The 21,809-nt window shown below is 38.8% G+C and overlaps 1 pseudogene; it reads left to right on the top strand.

Moving 5' to 3' along the window:
* The first annotated feature begins 21,466 nt into the window (after positions 1–21,466).
* Positions 21,467–21,585, top strand: LOC133253572 (5S ribosomal RNA; annotated as a pseudogene).
* The last annotated feature ends 224 nt before the right edge of the window (positions 21,586–21,809 follow it).

Here is a 21,809-nt window from a genome sequence, read left to right as displayed (position 1 = left end):
ATAGTTCAACTGGAATTCCATCACCTCCACTAGCTTTGTTCGTAGTGATGCTTTCTAAGGCCCACTTGACTTCACATTCCAGGATATCTGGCTCTAGGTGAGTGATCACACCATCGTGATTATCTGGGTCATGGAGATTTTTTGGTACAGCTCTTCTGTGTATTCTTGCCACCTCTTCTTAATATCTTCTGCTTCTGTTAGGTCCATACCATTTCTGTCTTTTATCGAGCCCATCTTTGCATGAAATGTTCCCTTGGCATCGCTAATTTTCTCGAAGAGATCTCTAGTCTTTCCCATTCTGTTGTTTTCCTCTATTTCTTTGAACTGATCTCTGAGGAAGGCTTTCTTATCTCTTCTTGCTATTCTTTGGAACTCTGCATTCAGTGCTTATACCTTTCCTTTTCTCCTTTGCTTTTTGCTTCTCTTCTTTTCACAGCTATTTGTAAGGCCTCCCCAGACAGCCATTTTGCTTTTTTGCATTTCTTTTCCATGGCGATGGTCTTGATCCCTGTCTCCTGTACAATGTCATGAACCTCATTCCATAGTTCATCAGGCACTCTATCTATCAGATCTAGGCCCTTAAATCTATTTCTCACTTCCACTGTATAATCATAAGGGGTTTGATTTAGGTCATACCTGAATGGTCTAGTGGTTTTCCCTACTTTCTTCAATTTCAGTCTGAATTTGGCAATAAGGAGTTCATGATCTGAGCCACCATCAGCTCCTGGTCTTATTTTTGGTGACCATATAGAGCTTCTCGATCTTTGGCTGCAAACAATAAAATTAATCTGATTTTGGTGTTGACCACCTGGTGATATCCACATGTAGAGTCTTCTCTTGTGTTGTTGGAAGAGGGTGTTTGTTATGACCAGTCCATTTTCTTGGCAAAACTCTATTAGTCTTTGCTCTGCTTCATTCCATATTTCAAGGCCAAATTTGCCTGTTATTCCAGGTGTTTCTTGACTTCCTACTTTTGCATTCCAGTCCCCTATAATGAAAAGGACATCTTTTTTTGCATGTTAGTTCTAAAAGGTCTTGTAGGTCTTCATAGAACCATTCAACTTCAGCTTCTTCAGCATTACTGGTTGGTGCATAGAGTTGGATTACTGTGGTGTTGAATGTTTTGCCTTGGAAACGAACAGAGAGCATTCTGTCGTTTTTGAGATTGCATCCAAGTACTGCATTTCGGACTCTTTTGTTGACCATGATGGCTACTCCATTTCTTCTGAGGGATTCCTGCCCTCAGTAGTAGATATAATCGTCATCTGAGTTAAATTCACCCATTCCAGTCCATCTTAGTTTGCTGTTTCCCTAGAATGTTGACCTTCACTCTTGCCATCTCTTGTTTTACCACTTCCAATTTTCCTTGATTCAAAAAAGTGGTACTTATTACCAAAATAAAAATTACTTGTAACACTGAGAATCCTTTCTGTCTCAAGTTATACAGTTGTGTATGGGTCAACAAATAGCAAATCATTCACTTGGAATTCTATAACCTTATTGTGAAATGTTCTCTGTGCTTGTAGTAAGAACTTTAGACAAGAATTGCTATAATAGGCCCAGTAGTAATACAGATTCAGTTATATCACTTATTTGAAAGTATATTATTCAGTTCCATAGAGTTGTCACAGAAATTTTAAAAACTAAGTTAGTAATGGGCATTAATTAACATGTTATTATAGTTTGGCCTAGCAATTATTCTGCAGAGAAATAATTTCTTAGAGTGAAAAGTAGCTCTCATTGGGAATGTAGTTTAATAAATGATGTTGTACAATGATATTAGTAATTATTAGGCATCATTTATGTGTATATCAGGTTAAATCCATAATATGATTTGTTGAGTTGATAAAACAAAAGATATTATTGAAATCTTTACATATAATAAGATGAGCTTGGAAAAAGCAATGGGAATATTCACAAGTCTTGGTTTTTTAAAATATATTTTCCTAGAGACGATAGTGGGGATAGGAAAATTAGGGGGAAAGACAAAGGATTTAAATTTTTGTAAAAGTAAGTATCTGCTATAAAAGCACAAGTATTGTACACCTTAAACCTTACATACATACACATATTAGAAATGGTCAATACAAAAGTAATCATCATTGTTAATTATGGAAATCTCAGAGTAAATCATTCTATTTGCTTTATTGAAATTGTGCAGTTTATGACAATAAGCTTGTGCTATTCAGGTAATCAAAATAACAAACAATAAATTTGTATTCATTCTGGACAAGGAAAATCACAATTATTAGTTGTATGTGCTATTTCTGTAGTTATATAATTTTCAAAATTCCATGTATATATATTAATCCTTCATATAGACATGCAACAGATCATTGCAGAAGTATGACTTGTCACCAGTACTCAAAGTTAAAAAATATGATGAAGCTTGAACAGTTGCTTTTAAAGTTTATTCCCATAAATATATATGTCAGTTTTGTTCACATTTATATGGAGCTGGCTATATCCAGATGGATAGGGAGGTGCAGTACCACTTTCTCCTTGGGAGAAAGCAACCACATGACATGTGACCAATTCTGATAATAAAGTGAAGAAGGAAAAACCAACTCTTATTGAGAACCAAGTAAACAATAAATCACCAAGATTCTCAGATAATACAGCCATCATAATCTATTAAAATCTAATGGAAACGATTGAATACAGGAGGTTAAAAGAAAGAGAACTATAATAACAGCAACAACAAAATTCCAGGAAATTTTCTAGGCAGAAGTTGGATAAATCCTGAAACTATCATATGTTGAAAAGATTGAGACATAAATTAAGAAATCCTCTCTTTTTTCTCTCCGTCCTGCCTAATTTAAAAAAAAAAAACTTTTTTAGAGAGAAGAGATAACTAATGGGGGAGGAGGACAATGTTTAAAAATATTGATATATCAAATTGTGACTGGATCTCTCTCCTTTTATAGAGAAGGGCAAATAAGAGTGATATCTTGGAGCATTATGACTTTTTTGGGTAGATACTGAAGTTCCACAAGCTAAAAATGTCAGTGCACAGCTTCAGAAATTATTTTCTCTTTGATTTTGAAATTAACAAATCCTATCTAAACTAGTTATCACATTCAGTGGTAATAGCTTGCTAAAAATCTGTATCTGTATCACTTATTTTTAAAACACAGTGAATGTGTGCAAATACTACCACTGCTTTGTAAATTATAAATATCTTTATTAGCAAGATAATCTTTTGTTACTACTTTGCATTGTACTATTCCCAGATTAAGTCACTTATAATTCTGAGAAACTAAGCACATACAATTTTATTATTTAGAAACACAAAAACAGATATTCATTTATGTAGGTATACATGCTTGTCTGTGTGTGTCTGTGTGTGTACTTTAGGGGAATATTGCTCTTGTGGACTGAAGTCAACTGACAACAAAGGATAGGAAGGTCAATAATAGTGCAAAATCTTTCCAAGATTAATAGCCTGATTCGGCGAAAGTGAAAAGTGAATATGTCTTCATTGTGCATCTGGATTGTATTAATAGCTATGGATTATTTGCTAGAAAAGAATATTCAGGGAATAACAATAGACATGTTCTCTTTCTTTCCTTCTTTTAAAGGTATCTGCATATTTATATTTATATAGGTATCATACATATAAATGTTTCTTGGAATAGTGTTTTGCTATATGTATCCTTTATATTGATATACTATTTCTTTAGCTGTGACATGAAAGCATGTAAGCTTATTTCACCATCATATAATTAGTACAGAGAACATATATGGAAATAGAATAATAGAATTGGAAGATAAAGAGAAGGTGAACAGATGGTTTAAGGGAAGATTTGGAAAAAATATAAATTATGAAACAAACTTTAAGTGAGATGATTGAAGTTTCATAAAGGAAGATGATTGAGCTTTGACATAATAAGCTTTACACACAAAAGATATACATATTTATATATGTACATTTATATTTTGTGTTTAAAGAATTTAGATAGATGATAGATACATTGATAAATACAGTGTGTATATGTCCATGCAATAATGGATGCGAAATTTTCTCGGTGGATTCATTTAAGCAATTATATTTAGAATGATTATGAAACTAAGCCATGCCGTGTGGGGCTACCCAAAAGGGGAGGATCATGGTGGAGAGGTCTGACAGAATGTGGTCCACTGGAGAAGGGAATTTCAGTATTCTTGCCTTGAGAACCCCATGAACAGTATGAAAAGGCAAAATGATAGGATACTGAAAGAGGAACTCTCCAGGTCAGTAGGTGCCCAATATGCTACTGGAGATCAGTGTAGAAACAACTCCAGAAAGAATGAAGGGATGGAGCCAAAGCAAAAACAATACCCAGTTGTGGATGTGACTGGTGATAGAAGCAAGGTCCGATGCTGTAAAGAACAATATTGCATAGGAACCTGGAATGTCAGGTCCATGAATCAAGGCAAATTGGAAATGGTCAAACAGGAGATGGCAAGCGTGAATGTCGACATTCTAGGAATCAGCGAACTAAAAGGGACTGGAATGGGTGAATTAAACTCAGATGACCATTATATCTACTACTGTGGGCAGGAATCCCTTAGAAGAAATGGAGTAGCCATCATGGTCAACAAAAGAGTCGGAAATGCAGTACTTGAATGCAATCTCAAAAGCGACAGAATGATCTCTGTTCGTTTTCAAGGCAAAACATTCAGTATCATGGTAATCCAAGTCTATGACTCAACCAGTAATGCTGAACAAGCTGAAGTTGAACGGTTCTATGAAGACCTACAAGACCTTTTGGAACTAACACCCCCAAAAGATGTCCTTTTCATTATAGGGGACTGGAATGCAAAAGTAGGAAGTCAAGAAACACCTGGAGTAACAGGCAAATTTGGCCTTGGACTACGGAATGGAGCAGGGCAAAGGTTAATAGAGTTTTGCCAAGAGAATGCACTGGTCATGGCAAACACACTCTTCCAACAACACAAGAGAAGACTCTACACATGGACATGACCAGATGGTCAACACCAAAATCAGATTAATTATATTCTTTGCAGCCAAAGAACGAGAAGCTCTATATGGTCAGCAAAAACAAGACTGGGAGCTGACGGTGGCTCAGATCATGAGCCAAATTCAAAGTTATTGCCAAATTCAGACTTAAATTGAAGAAAGTGGGGGAAACCACTAGACCATTCAGGTATAGTGAAAGTGAAAGTGAAGTCGCTCAGTCGTGTCTGACTCTTTGCAACCCTGTGGACTGTAGCCTGCCAGGCTCCTTTGTCCATGGGATTCTCCAGGCAAGAATACAGGAGTGGATTGCCATTTCCTTCTCCAGAGGATCTTCCCCAACCCAGGGATCAAACCCTGGTCTCCTGCATTGCAGGCAGATGCTTTATCCTCTGAGCCACCATGATTGTACAGTGGAAATGAGAAATAGATTTAAGGGACTAGGTCTGATAGACAGAGTGCCTAATGAACTATGGATGGAGGTTTGTAAAATTGTACAGGAGACAGGGATCAAGACCATCTCCATGGAAAAGAAATGCAAAAAAGCAAAACAGCTGTCTGGGGAGGCCTTACAAATAGCTGTAAAGAAGAGAAGTGAAAAGTAAAGGAGACAAAGAAAGATATCAGCATCCAATGCAGAGTTCCTAAGAATAGCAAGAAGAGATAAGAAAGCCTTCCTCAGTGATCAATGCAAAGAAATAGAGGAAAACAACAGAATGGGAAAGACTAGAGATCTCTTCGAGAAAATTAGAGATACCAAGGAACATTTCATGCAAAGATGGGCTCGATAAAAGACAGAAATGGTATGGACCTAACAGAAGCAGAAGATATTAAGAAGAGGTGGCAAGAATACACAGAAGAACTGTACAAAAGAGATCTTCATGACCCAGATAATCACGATGGTGTGATCACTCACCTAGAGCCAGATTACCTGGAATGTGAAGTCAAGTGGGTCTTAAAAGCATCACTACGAACAAAGCTAGTGGAGGTGATGGAATTCCAGCTGAGCTATTTCAAATCCTGAAAGATGATGCTGTGAAAGTGCTGCACTCAATATGCCAGCAAATTTGGAAAACTCCGTAGTGGCCACAGCACTGGAAAAGGTCAGTTTTCATTCCAATCCCAAAGAAAGGCAATGCCAAAGAATGCTCAAACTACCACACAACTGCACTCATCTCACACGCTAGTAAATTAATGCTCAAAATTCTCCAAGCCAGACTTCAGCAATATGTGAACCGTGAACTTCCAGATGTTCAAGCTGGTTTTAGAAAAGGCAGAGGAACCAGATATCAAATTGCCAACATCTGCTGGATCATCGAAAAAACAAGAGAGTTCCAGAAAACATCTATTTCTGCTTTATTGACTATGTCAAAGCCTTTGACTGTATGGATCACAAGAAACTGTGGAAAATTCTGAAAGAGATGGGAATACCAGAACACCTGACCTGCCTCTTGAGAAATCTGTATGCAGGTCAGGAAGCAACAGTTAGAACTGGACATGGAACAACAGACTGGTTCCAAATAGGAAAAGGAGTACGTCAAGGCTGTGTATTGTCACTCTGCTTATTTAACTTATATGCAGAGTACATCATGAGAAACGCTGGAATGGAAGAAGCACAAGCTGGAATCAAGATTGCCAGGAGAAATATTAATAACCTCAGATATGCAGATGACACCACCCTTATGGCAGAAAGGGAAGAGGAACTCAAAAGCCTCTTGATGAAGGTGAAAGAGGAGAGTGAAAAAGTTGGCTTAAAGCTCAACATTCAGGAAACGAAGATCATGGCATCTGGTCCCATCACTTCATGGCAAATAGATGGGGAAACAGTGTCAGACTTTATTTTGGGGGGCTCCAAAATCACTGCAGATTGTGACTGCAGCCATGAAATTAAAAGATGCTTACTCCTTGGAAGAAAAGTTATGACCAACCTAGATAGCATATTCAAAAGCAGACACATTACTTTGCCAACAAAGGTCCGTCTAGTCAAGGCTATGGTTTTTCCAGTGGTCATGTATGGATGTGAGAGTTGGACTGTGAAGAAAGCTGAGCACCGAAGAATTGATGCTTTTGAACTGTGATGTTGGAGAAGACTCTTGAGAGTCCCTTGGACTGCAAGGAGATCCAACCAGTCCATTCTGAAGGAGATCAGCCCTGGGTGTTCTTTGGAAGGAATGATGCTAAAGCTGAAACTGCAGTACTTTGGCTACCTCATGTGAAGAGTTGACTCATTGGAAAAGACTCTGATGCTGGGAAGGATTGGGGGCAGGAGGAGAAGGGGACGACAGAGGATGAGATGGCTGGATGGCATCACTGACTATGGACACCAGTCTGAGTGAACTCCGGGAGTTGGTGATGGACAGGGAGGCCTGGCGTGCTGCATTTCATGGGGTCGCAAAGAGTCGGACACGACTGAGTGACTGAACTGAACTGAACTGAACTGAAAATCTTATTTAGAGCAACATCGTTGATTCTACCTCTCCTTTAGAAGTTACCTTTTAATTCTTTTAAATTCAATTTTGCTTAAATACCTGCCTATTCTCCCTTGCACAGTTCTACCCCGAATTGGCAGAAGCAGAGAGACGTGCACCAAAGAGTCTCAGGGCCCCTCTCTCCTCACTGCCAGGAAACACTTGTTCAGGACACTGCTATAAAGGAGTTCAGCTAAGCCAGGCCCTTCTACATATCTTTCAGGAAAATATGCACTTCTTGTTCCTGATATGTAACGTTTGCTGTGACTCAAAATTCCCCCAAGTGATTTCCCTCATGAAGAAATAACTGAAGCTAAGGTATCTATTAGATACCCTACATGGGACTGTGGGAAAGGCAGCCCCTCTCCGCCCTCCAGAGGACTTGTTGATTTACCGGGAAGGCTGAGTCCCATATGTCTCCTCCACTCTCTGTGGCACAAGGCCCTAGAGAGAATCCGTTTCCTTCCTCTTTAGAGGCTCAAAACAGGCAATTAAATATAATTATTGTTTTCTGATGCAATTTATATTTCTTGAAAACATGAGGAAAAATCAATAGCAGACTTAGAAACGTTGTATACGAAAGTAAGTCAAAAGTTTAACTGTCACCTTCTCACTAAGCCCCATTATCATTTCCAGAGACTCCAAAACTGTTGCATAATGACATCACAGCAAAAGTTACAGAGAAGGCAATGGCAACCCACTCCAGCACTCTTGCCTGGAAAATCCCATGGACGGAGGAGCCTGGTAGGCTGCAGTCCATGGGGTCACTAAGAGTCGGGCAGGACTGAGCGACTTCACTTTCACTTTTCACTTTCATGCATTGGAGAAGGAAATGGCAACCCACTCCAGTGTTCTTGCCTGGAGAGTCCCAGGGACAGGGGAGCCTGGTGAGCTGCCATCTCTGGGGTATCATAGAGTTGGACACAACTGAAGTGACTTAGCAGCAGCAGCAGCAGCAAAAGTTATCTAGATTGCACAGTAAACATTTCTCTTTTTAAAATATATTGTTTTATGCTTTTAACTTCTTTTAGATTTACCAAGGTATAATTGACAAACAGAATTTATATATATGTAAGGTATAAATTTGATGTTTCGATATATGTGTGTGTGTGTGTGTGTGTGTGTGTGTGTGTGTGTATATATATATATATGGTAGATTTGTTTAAAATCACATACAATGACACAGAAAAAATATGCAATAAAACTAGTGTTTTTCTTATTGCTTGCCTGTTTGCTTCTCAATTCATATATTTCTCAGCTAAATATTACCTAATGACCTAAAAAATTCAAAGGAAGCTAACAAAGAAACACTGAATTATAAGCTGTTGATGTTAGAATTATAAATTATAATTTTCTGTATGACAAAAATATCCTAAACAACTTCTAATTCCTGTAATTTGAAAGATAGTTCAGCTTAGAATGTATATTCCATCCAAAAACTCTAAAGGAATTAAACAAGTTACTGGAGTGGAACAGAATCTCAGAATATGCTCAGGCTCCCCTGTCCTTGGGATTATCCAGACAAGAACACTGGAATGGGTTGCCATTCCCTTCTCTAGGGGATCTTCTCCACTCAGAGATCTAAGCTGGGTCTCCCCATTGCAGGGAGACCCTTTACCATCTGAGCCACCAAGGACAACAAAGAGGTGAATATGAAATTAACAGAAATGCTTCTTGTTGCTCATTTATGAAATCAAAACTTAGAAATAGAGTGAAAATCTCAAAGAAATATCAAAGTTATGGTATACATTTATATACAGGACTTCCCTGGTGGCTCAGATGGTAGAGAATCTGCCTGCAATGTGGGAGGTCCAGGTTCCATCCCTGAGTTGTGAAGAATATTATAATATTAAAAATATTTTTAATATTTATAATATAATATCATTTAATATATAATTATATTATATATAATATATATGTATATATATAATATATATAATTATATAATATATATAACATGTATATGTCATATATATAATATACATATATATAATATCTATTATACATATAATATATAATATCTATATATAATACATATAAATATATAATAAATTATGAATATATAAATATATATAGTTATAAAAGTATATTTATAAATATAAACATTTATAAATATATAAATATATAAAATATGTGTATTTAAATATATAAATATATATACATAAACATAAATATATAATTATATTTAAAAATACATAATATATTAATATATTTCATATAAATTTTGTATTTTAATACATATTTAATGTATTATAATATATTAATATTATACCTTATATATTATTATATTATATATTATTATAATATATTATATATTAATATACATAATATATAAATATAATATATAATATATATAAATATAAACATGATAGGTATTATGTTATTATATGTATTATGTATGTATTATGTATATGTACATTATATGTATTATTATATGTATTATACTATATATATAATATGTATACAATATATATGTATATATGTATATATTATAATATATTATATATTATATATATTATATGATAAATAATGTATAATATATATAATAAATTATTTATATACTATTATAATATATTATATTATTATAATAATATATAATTATAAATATAATATATAATATAATTACATTATATTATAATATATATAATAATATATATTATATATATTACATATTATACTATATTTTATATATATTATATTATATTTTGTTATATATTATATATATTATATATAATATATATGTAACATATATTATATAATGTAATATATATAATATGTATAATATATATATGATACATAATATATAATATATATATAATATTATATACTATGATATAATTATAATTATATATATACTTATATATAGTATATATAATATATATAATAAATATAAATAAATATAACTATTATGTATAATTTAATAAAATATAATATATAATATATAATATATAATGCTATATATTATAAACATACTTATATAATATATATTTTTATATATTTATATATTAATATAATTAACATGATATAATCTTTAATATAATAATATATATAATATACTATATATATTATATATATAAAATAATGTTAATCATGTCTTAATAAAAACAATAATTCTTATTTAATGCTGGAAATATTTGAATATCATCATGTTGGATACAGAATGAGATCTCAAGAAATAACAAAGCAACATAACAGTCTTAGTTAAGCATAGTGGTATTTGTATTTTTAGTCAGTCCTTCATTCACATATTCACTCATTTATTCATTTGATAAATGCTCATGAGAATTCATTTATATCATTTAGCCACAGGGTATATACCTTTCATATAATAAGAAATATAGTAGGATAATGTTTCATTTATCTTTGGAAACAGCTACAGTACATGTGGAACTATAAAGGACTATCAAACCATGTTATGGTCGGTGAACAGTTTGGCCATTTAAAGAATTTCTTATATTTTGTTATAAGAAATATAAGAATTTCTTATATTTTGATATCAATTTAAATCTTTACTTTCTTGAACATGCTGCTGCTGCTAAGTCACTTCAGTCTTGTCCGACTCTGTGAGACCCCATAGATGGCAGCCCACCAGGCTCCCCATCCCTGGGATTATCCAGGCAAGAACACTGGAGTGGGTTCAGTTGGGCACAGGGAGCACGCCACGCCTCCCTGTCCATCAACAACTCCCGGAATTCACTCAGACTCACGTCCATCGAGTCAGTGATGCCATCCAGCCATCTCACTCTCTGTCGTCCCCTTCTCCTCCGGCCCCCAATCTCTCCCAGCATCAGAGTCCTTTCCAATGAGTCAACTCTTTGCATGAGGTGGCCAAAGTACTGGAGTTTCAGCTTTAGCATCATTCCTTCCAAAGAAATCCTATGGCTGATCTCCTTCAGAATGGACTGGTTGGATCTCCTTGCAGTCCAAGGGACTCTCAAGAGTCTTCTCCAACACCACAGTTCAAAAGCATCAATTCTTTGGCGCTCAGCCTTCTTCACAGTCCAACTCTCACATCCATACATGACCACAGGAAAAACCATAGCCTTGACTAAATGAACCTTTGTTGGAAAAGTAGTGTCTCTGCTTTTGAATATGCTATCTAGGTTGGTCATAACTTTCCTTCCAAGGAGTAAGCGTCTTTTAATTTCATGGCTGCAGTCACCATCTGCAGTGATTTTGGAGCCCCCCAAAATAAAGTCTGACACTGTTTCCACTGTTTCCCCATCTATTTCCCATGAAGTGATGGGACCAGATGCCATGATCTTCGTTTTCTGAGTGTTGAGTTTAAGCCAACTTTTTCACTCTCCACTTTCACTTTCATCAAGAGGCTTTTTAGTTCCTCTTCCCTTTCTGCCATAAGGGTGGTGTCATCTGCATATCTGAGGTTATTGATATTTCTCCTGGCAATCTTGATTCCAGCTTGTGTTTCTTCCAGTCCAGCATTTCTCATGATGTACTCTGCACATAAGTTAAATAAACAGGGTGACAATATACAGCCTTGATGAATTCCTTTTCCTATTTGGAAACAGTCTGTTGTTCCATGTCCAGTTCTAACTGTTGCTTCCTGACCTGCATACAGATTTCTCAAGAGGCAGATCAGGTGGTCTGGTATTCCAATCTTTTTCAGAATTTTCCACAGTTCATTGTGATCCACACAGTCAAAGGCTTTGGCATAGTCAATAAAGCAGAAATACATGTTCTGGAACTCTCTTGCTTTTTTGATGATCCAGCAGATGTTGGCAATTTGATGTCTGGTTCCTCTGCCTTTTCTAAAACCAGCTTGAACATCTGGAAGTTCATGGTTCACATATTGCTGAAGTCTGGCTTGCAGAATTTTGAGCATTACTTTACTAGCGTGTGAGATGAGTGCAGTTGTGTGGTAGTTTGAGCATTCTTTGGCATTGCCTTTCTTTGGGATTGGAATGAAAACTGCCCTTTTCCAGTCCTGTGGCCACTGCTGAGTTTTCCAAATTTGCTGGCATATTGAGTGCAGCACTTTCACAGCATCATCTTTCAGGATTTGGAATAGTTCAACTGGAATTCCATCACTTCCACTCGCTTTGCTCGTAGTGACGCTTTCTAAGGCCCACTTGACTTCACATTCCAGAATGTCTGGCTCTAGGTCAGTGATCACACCCTCGTGATTATCTGGGTCATGAAGATCTTTTTTGTACAGTTCTTCTGTGTATTCTTGCCATCTCTTCTTAATATCTTCTGCTTCTGTTATGTCCATACGATTTCTGTCCTTTATCGAGCCCATCTTTGCATGAAATGTTCCTTTGGTATCTCTGATTTTCTTGAAGAGATCCCTAGTCTTTCCCATTCTGTTGTTTTCCTCTATTTCTTTGCATTGATCACTGAAGAAGGCTTTCTTATCTCTTCTTGCTATTCTTTGGAACTCTGCATTCAGACGCTTTTATCTTTTCTTTTCTCCTTTGATTTTCACTTCTCTTCTTTTCACAGCTATTTGTAAGGCCTCCCCAGACAGCCATTTTGCTTTTTTGCATTTCTTTTCCATGGGGATGGTCTTGATCCCTGTCTCCTATACAATGTCACGAACCTCATTCCATAGTTCATCAGGCACTCTATCTATCAGATCTAGGTCCTTAAATCTATTTCTCACTTCCAGTGTATAATCATAAGGGATTTGATTTAGGTCATACCTACTTTTTTCAATTTCAGTCTGAATTTGGCAATAAGGAGTTCATGGTCTGAGCCACAGTCAGCTCCTGGTCTTGTTTTTGCTGACTGTATAGAGCTTCTCCATCTTTGGCTGCAAATAATATAATCAATCTGATTTCGGTGTTGACCATCTGGTGATGTCCACGTATAGAGTCTTCTCTTGTGTTGTTGGAAGAGGGTGTTTGTTATGACCAGTGCATTTTCTTGGCAAAACTCTATTAGTCTTTGCCCTGCTTCATTCCATATTCCAAGGCCAAATTTGCCTGTTACTCCAGGTGTTTCTTGACTTCCTACTTTTGCATTCCAGTCCCCTATAATGAAAAGGACATCTTTTTTGGGTGTTAGTTCTAAAAGGTCTTGTAGGTCTTCGTAGGTCTTCATAGGTCTTGTAGGTCTTCATTCAACTTCAGCTTCTTCAGCATTACTGGTTGGGGCATAGACTTGGATTACTGTGATATTGCATGGTTTGCCCTGGAAACGAACAGAGATCATTCTGTCGTTTTTGAGATTGCATCCAAGTACTGCATTTTGGACTCTTTTGTTGACCATGATGGCCACTCCATTTCTTTTGAGGGATTCCTGCCCACAGTAGTAGATATAATGGTCATCTGAGTTAAATTCACCCATTCCAGTCCATTTCAGTTCGCTGATTCCTAGAATGTCAACATTCACTCTTGCCATCTCTTGTTTGACCACTTCCAATTTGCCTTGATTCATGGACCTGACATTCCAAGTTCCTATGCAATACTGCTCTTTACAGCATCAGACGTTTCTTCTATCACCAGTCACATCCACAGCTGGGTATTCTTTTTGCTTTGGCTCTATTCCTTCATTCTTTCTGGAGTTATTTCTCCACTGGTCTCCAGTAGCATATTGGGCACCTACTGACCTGGGGAGTTTCTCTTTCAGTATCCTATCATTTTGCCTTTTCATACTGTTCATGGGGTTTTCAAGGCAAGAATACTGAAGTGGTTTGCCATTACCTTCTCCAGTGGACCACATTCTGTCAGATCTCTCCACCATGACCCGCCCGTCTTGGGTTGCCCCACGGGCATGGCTTAGTTTCATTGAGTTAGACAAGGCTGTGGTCCTAATGTGATTAGATTGACTAGTTTTCTGTGAGTATGGTTTCTGTTTGTTTGCCCTCTGATGCCCTCTTGCAACACCTACCGTCTTACTTGGGTTTCTCTTACCTCGGGCGTGGGGTATCTCTTCACGGCTGCTCCAGCAAAGCGCAGCCATTGCTCCTTACCTTGGACGAGGGGTATCTCCTCACCACTCCCCTTCCTGACTTTCAACGTGGGATAGCCATCTAGGCCCACCTGCGCCCGCGCAGCCACGGCTCCTTGGACGTCGGGTTGGTCCTCCTGGCCACCGCCCCTGGCCTTGGGCATGGGGTTGCTCCTCCCTGCCGCCGCCCTTGGCCTTGGGCATGGGGTATCTCCTCCCGGCCACCGCCCCTGACCTCGGATATGGGGTAGCTCCTCTTGGCAGTTCCTGCGCCGTCGCAGTCTGGTACTCTCGGCCGCTGCCCCTGACCTCGTACCTGGGATAACTCCTCTTGGGTGCCGCCCTTCGGGCATGGGGTCCTCCTGGCTTCTGCCCCTGACCTCAGATGTGGGGTGGCTCCTCTCGGCGGTGCTTAGCGTGCCCGTCGCAGCCGCCTGCGCTTTAGCGCGCCCGTCGCAGCCTACAAGGCATATATTATTACACAAGGCATCTCTTATTTATAAGGGGTGCTTTAAGTTCCTCTACTGAAGATGGTGATCAAAACAATCCAGAATATTCCCACCTAAACCAGTATCACTGTGAACCACTCCTACCACAAAATGATTGTTTTCCTGACACAGTGAAAGTCTGAACCATCAGATTTAATGACACCAACAATATAAAGAAAACCACAAATGTAACCAGTTCCAGTTGGTGCTGGTTCTCCTTTCATGGAGTACGATGGTAAGAAATTCTGGGTAGCTATCTGGTTTTTCCACAGTCAGAAATTTCTATTTTGTGAAGTTACTTTACTTTAAAGGCAAAAATCTCCCCCCAAAAAATACTCTGCTGCTGCTGCTAAGTCACTTCAGTTGTGTCTGACTCTGTGTTACCCCATAGATGGCAGCCCACCAGGCTCCCCCATCCCTGGGATTCTCCAGGCAAGAACGCTAGAGTGGGTTGCCATTTCCTTCTCCAGAAAATACTGCAAAATAAACTCTCCTTATAAATACAGTTGTCCCCAATGTTCTGTTTTTTTTTTTTTTCTGTATATGTTTCTGCACATGGATCAGATCAGATCAGTCGCTCAGTCATGTCTGATTCTTTGAGACCCCATGAATCGCAGCATGCCAGGCCTCCCTGTCCATCACCAACTCCCAGAGCTCACCCAGACTTACGTCCATCAAGTCAGTGATGCCATCCAGCCATCTCATCCTCTGTCGTCCCCTTCTCCTCCTGCCCCCAATCCCTCCCAGCATCAGAATTTTTCTAATGAGTCAACTCTTCGCATGAGGTGGCCAAAGTACTGGAGTTTCAGCTTTAGCATCATTCCTTCCAAAGAAATCCCAGGGCTGATCTCCTTCAGAATGGACTGGTTGGATCTCCTTGCAGTCCAAGGGACTCTCAAGAGTCTTCTCCAACACCACAGTTCAAAAGCATCAATTCTTCAGCGCTCAGCCTTCTTCACAATCCAGCTCTCACATCCATACATGACCACAGGAAAAACCATAGCCTTGACTAGACGAACCTTTGTTGGAAAAGTAGTGTCTCTGCTTTTGAATATGCTATCTAGGTTGGTCATAACTTTCCTTCCAAGGAGTAAGCGTCTTTTAATTTCATGGCTGCAGTCACCATCTGTAGTGATTTGGGAGCCCAGAAAAATAAAGTCTGACACTGTTTCCACTGTTTCCCCATCTATTTCCCATGAAGTGGTGGGACCGGATGCCATGATCTTTGTTTTCTGAATGTTGAGCTTTAAGCCAACTTTTTCACTCTCCACTTTCACTTTCATCAAGAGGCTTTTGAGTTCCTCTTCACTTTCTGCTATAAGGGTGGTGTCATCTGCATATCTGAGGTTATTGGTATTTCTCCCGGCAATCTTGATTCCAGCCTGCACATGGATATACCAGCTTAAAATAAAACATTCATGCCTTCATATGTATCTGCAGATAGACATGTACATAAGTACATGGAATATGTGTATGAGATCCAGTTATACATACACCAGTGAAGTCTGACATGGTTACAACCTGTTGAAGACATTGTTCTCCCTGGTGTTTCCTTGTTTCCTCCACATGGTTCTTGGTTGAGAGCAGGTTGGCAGGAAGGATGAGGGAAATGAAAGCTCTGTATACCTCTAAACAGTTCCATTTTTTCCAAGTTTTCCATCATGTAGTGACCACCAGGTAACAAAACACTCATGCTTACCTCTCCAGTTCATTAATGCGTCACACACCTGTGCCCACAATGGGCACCAGATGCCAGCACTGCGTTCACCACAGCTGTGTATTTCACCTGTGGACTGGGTGATGCTTCATGGGAAATACCTGCCCATGAAGGTTCTGGCCTCACAGGGACATCATGTGGACATGTGCTTTAAAAGTACCGAATCTAAGAATAGACATACAGGTGGAACACACTGTCCTCAAAGGAGAGGTTGAGGAAGAGGGTCAGAAAAGCCCAGGAGCAACCAAATCAGGTCCCATTTAAACACAGAGGCTTAAATACCCGGCAGACCATAGGCAAGAACAGAAACCAAGGAAGAAAACGGCCACACTGAGACTTTCCTAGATTCAATCAAGCACATTGAAGAGAGAATCGCTTTCTTACTACATGAATCAATGTTACTTAATGCCAAGCCCCAGCAAAAGTCATTTCACACAGCTCCCCCCAGACTGTACTTCCCCAGAGCACATGCCCTGGTCGGTTCTCCTCATGCCAGTTGCCTGCCACCTTTTTAAGAGAAAGTGGTACTAGGAGAAAGATACCATGTCCTGATGCTCAGTGAAGGAAACTGTGGCAGACAGAGAAACAGAGACAGAATGAAATCACATCCCACTTCACCACAACACAGAATGTGTGACTTGGGCAGATGGTATGGACTCTCTCTGCCAAGTTTCCTTATCTGTAAAATAGAGCAATAATAGCAGCTACTGAGAGTTTTCACATCAAGAGTAAATGCATCAGCATACCACAAAATGTTCCTCTTAAATTACCTTCTGCCTAAGCATTGATTATATTTCAAAAGAAGGAATCTGAAAGACTGCACATACAACATGTTTTGAATCACAATTTTTAAAACTATGAGACCATGCATTTATTCAATACATTTCTACAAAGTATAAATTTAAACAAATCCAGACTTATGTAAATTCAGTGCCCCCGTATCAAACTTCCTCAGAGGACATGGAGGCAATGAGCCCAGATGTGGACATTGACAAGAACTGTGCATGTGTCATTTTCACACAGAAAACCTCCTGTTACTCACATTCTCATACAGAGCTTCAAAGGTCTTCAGGTCAAGCACAGAATTGTCCAAGTTCACCACAGCTGTGTGAAAAAGACAAAACAGAAAGTATAAATTGCCATAAAACATCTGTGAAAAGTGTCTGACCACCTCAAACAATAGTGACCATCCACAGAGCAGATTTCATGTCCTGAAGGCAGCAGGTGAAGCTCTGCCTTCACTGCAGCTTCTCCTCTCATCGACAAAGACTGAGCTGAGCTGGGAATTTCAATGCGGCAGGTGTCAAGTGTCACAGCTTTCACACACTCCACAAACACAAAATCCCAAGAATAGGCCTCCACAGCTAGAGAGAAACCCACAGTCTGTCTCTTTCATGACTCACCTGAATAAATTTGAAAAATCTGCTTATTACCAGAAAAATAGACAACTCACTCATGTTACTGCCACATCCTAGTTCTATGCCAGTAAGTGCACATATCTGCCAATTTATCTAAAGACATTTGGCAACGACTATATCTAATCACTAAATTGATAGACTTAATATGGAAACAGGTGCATTTCCTGTTACAACCCTTTAAATTGTAATAATCAAAGGATAATTCTCCACTTGAAATCAAAGCTCCACCTGAAGCTTTCTGCACACTCATGCCAGTATTCTGTTTCACAGTTTGCATGGATTGCCAGTGATCAAGGATGTTAAGAGCCCTGACAATAAAAAGTTCTTTAATTAAAAAAATCTTACAAGCCATGAGACAAGTGAGTGTATCTTGATTGATTAACTCAGTTAGAGGACTGTTGCAGTTTCAGAAGTGGTGAAAGCACCGGATACTCAAAGTATTAAAGGTAGAGGGGACTGGGAGAAGCAGAGGCCATAGTCTCTTCCACCAGAGTCAAGCTGTGCGCTTAGTCCTGCTGGGCCAAGAGGATGTGACTCCAGCTGGGCTTTCCCTCCCCCATACAGCTGGCTATGAGTAGTTAAAGCTCAGAAACAACAGGGGATGGATTAGAACAGAGGCAGTGCCATCTTATATTTGAAAAGCTTGTATCTTTTTAGAAGCAATTTTTTATGCATTAAAGTCACATTAGAGAGACTTCCCTGTTGGTCCAGTGGTAAAGAATCCACCTGCCAATGCAGGAGACATGGGTTTGATCCTTGATCCAGGAACTAAAGTCTCACATGCCACGGGGCAACTAAGCTGCAGCTACTGAGTCCATGCACCACAACTAGAGAGTCTGTGAGCTGCAATACGAGATCCTGAATGATGCAGAGAAGATTCTGTGTGTCACACCTGAGACCTGGGGCAGTCAACTTAATTAGTTAAAAGAAATCACATCAGAGAAATCCTAATGTCCTCCATGATTATTGGTTATTTTATTCCTCTGGACAATGAGCCATCAAACTAACCCTTACATACGAATATATATATATATATATATATATATATATATATATATATATAAACAGAGAAAACAGAAAACCTTCATAACTGAACAAATGACCAAGCATGACTTAATATACACCTAAACCAGCCCACCACATTTTATACATATTAACAAGATGTTGAGTAGACCACAAAATTATTCCAAGTTGATCATGATAAATATGTGTGCTCTTTAGATTTTTGTACATTTAAATATTTTGGAAGAAGTTTTTGTGAGACCCAAGTTTTTAGTCAAAACCATCTGTAATACAAAGAAAGGAACATGCCAAGTTTCAGTGTGTAAACTCTGATTTTCTCTGTCATAGGTTATAAGTTCACAACTGTTTTTTTTTAATCCATTAATAGTTTAATGCATGAGATGAGGAAATAAGTTTGTGTTATGACATTGTTTGACATTTTTGTTGCGACTTAATAGTCATAAATAGTTCATGTACCTTGAGAAGACAGGATATAACTATACATTATACATTCTTTTCTGTTTATATATTCTAAATCCTTATTTGTATTTTTCTTCTTGATCTCTTTTGACCAAAGTGGTTTAAAGTTACTCTTATCAATGTGCTTGTCTCTCCTTGTAAGTACTATGTAGTTTCTTTCTTACATAGTTGCATCTGTATTTTGAGGGACAAAATTAAAATCTATTATAATTTCATTGTGAATGGTAGCTGTTAGCATTAAGAATATGTTTTCATTGTTTTGTTGTTGTTCACATAATGTTCCTGGCCTGAATTTTAAGTTGTCACATGTCAAGATCATAACCCTTGCTTTTCGGATTTGCATGTGTTGGGCCTAATTTCACTTCTCTTCATACTTTAGCCTTTCTGAAATATTTTGTTATAGCTAAATTTTATTTAGAAGCAGAAGATATTAAGAAGAGGTGGCAAGAATATACAGAAGAACTATACAAAAAAGATCTTCATGACCCAGATAATCATGATGGTATGATCACTCACCTAGAGGCAGACATCCTGGAATGAAAAAGTCAAGTGGGCCTTAGGAAGCATCAGTATGAACAAAGCTAGTGCCAGGTGATGGAACTGCAGTTGAACTAGTTCAAATCCTAAAAGATGATGCTGTGAAAGTGTTGCACTCAATAGGCCAGCAAATTTGGAAAACTCAGCAGTGGCCAAAGGACTGGAAAAGGTCAGTTTTCATTCCAATCCCAAAGAAAGGCAATGCCAAAGAATGCTCAAACTACCGCACAATTGCAGTTGTCTCACATGCTAGCAAAGTAATGCTCAAAATTCTGCAAGCCAGACTTCAACAGTACATGAACCATGAACTTCCAGATGTTCAAGCTGGATTTAGAAAAGACAGAGGAACCAGAGATCAAACTGCCAACATCCACTTGATAATCAAACAAAGCAAGAGAGTTCCAGAAAAGCACCTGCTTCTGCATTACTGACTATGCCAAAGCCTTTGACTGTGTGGATCACAATACACTGTGGAAAATTCTTTAAGAGATGGGAACGCCTGACCACCTGACCTGCCTTTTGAGAAATCTGTATGCAGGTCAGTACGCAACAGTTAGAACTGGACATGGAACAACAGACTGATTCCAAAAAGGGAAATGAGCACATCAAGGATGTATATTGTCACCCTACTTATTTAACTTATATACAGAGTACATCATGAGAAATGCTCAGCTGGATGAAGCACAAGCTGGAATCAAGATTGTTGGAAGAAACAACAATAACCTCAGATATGCAGATGACACCACCCTTATGGCAGAGAGCGAAGAAGAACTAAAGAGCCTCTTGATGAAAGTGAAAAAGGAGAGTGAAAAAGTTGGCTTAAAACTCAACATTCAGAAAACTAAGCTCATGGCATCAGGTTCCATCATTTCATGTCAAATAGATGGAGAAACAGTGGAAAGAGTGACAGACTATTTTGGGGGCTCCAAAATTACTGCAGATGGTGACTGCAGCCAGGAAGTTATAAGGTGATTGCTCCTTTGAAGAAAAGTTATGACCAACCTAGACAGCATATTAAAAAGCAGAGACATTACTTTGCCAACAAAGGCCCGTCTAGTCAAAGCTATGGTTTCCAGTGGTCATGTATGGATGTGAGAGTTGGACAATGCAGAAAGCTGAGCACCGAAGAATTGATGCTTTTGAACTGTGGTGTTGAGAGTTTCTTGGACTGAAAGGAGATCAAACCAGTTAATCTTAAAGGAAATCAGTTCTGAATAGTCACTGGAAGGACTGATGCTGAAGCTGAAGCTCCAATACTGTGGCCACCTGATACAAAAAAACTGACTCATTAGAAAAGACCCTGATGGTAGGAGGACAAGGGGAAGACAGAGGATGAGATGGTTGGATGGCAATGCCAAACCAATGGACATGAGTTTGAGTAAGTCAGGGGAGAAGTCCGCCTGGCTCTCCCGACCAGCAGGCAGGTCAGACCAAAATGGAGACGCAGCGCAGGGCTTTCAGGGCGCCTGGCAGCAGCTTCCTCTGTCCACAACCATACCACTCTGAACAGGCCCGATCTCGTCTGATCTCAGAAGCTAAGCAGGGTCTGGCCTGGTTAGTACTTGAGTGTGAGACCGCTTGGGAATACTGGGTGCTGTCGTCTTTTTGCCCCCCTCTCCTTTTGCCCCCAGGCCCCAGGCATGGTTAGCACTGCAAAACCCACCTGCCCCTGACCCCTGGCACCCCACCACGCTCAGAGCTGTCGCCTGACTTTAGGTTGGCCAGCCGGCTGGCCAGCCAGCCAGTCAACCGGCGGGCCTGGAAGGCACCAGTATCCCTACTATTGGGTCCCTGAAACCCCAGCCCCTCCCTGGGTGGGTGGCAGGG

Source organism: Bos javanicus, chromosome 8 (assembly GCF_032452875.1).
Source record: "Bos javanicus breed banteng chromosome 8, ARS-OSU_banteng_1.0, whole genome shotgun sequence".
Lineage (NCBI taxonomy): Eukaryota > Metazoa > Chordata > Mammalia > Artiodactyla > Bovidae > Bos > Bos javanicus.
This window is presented reverse-complemented; position numbering and strand designations above follow the sequence as displayed.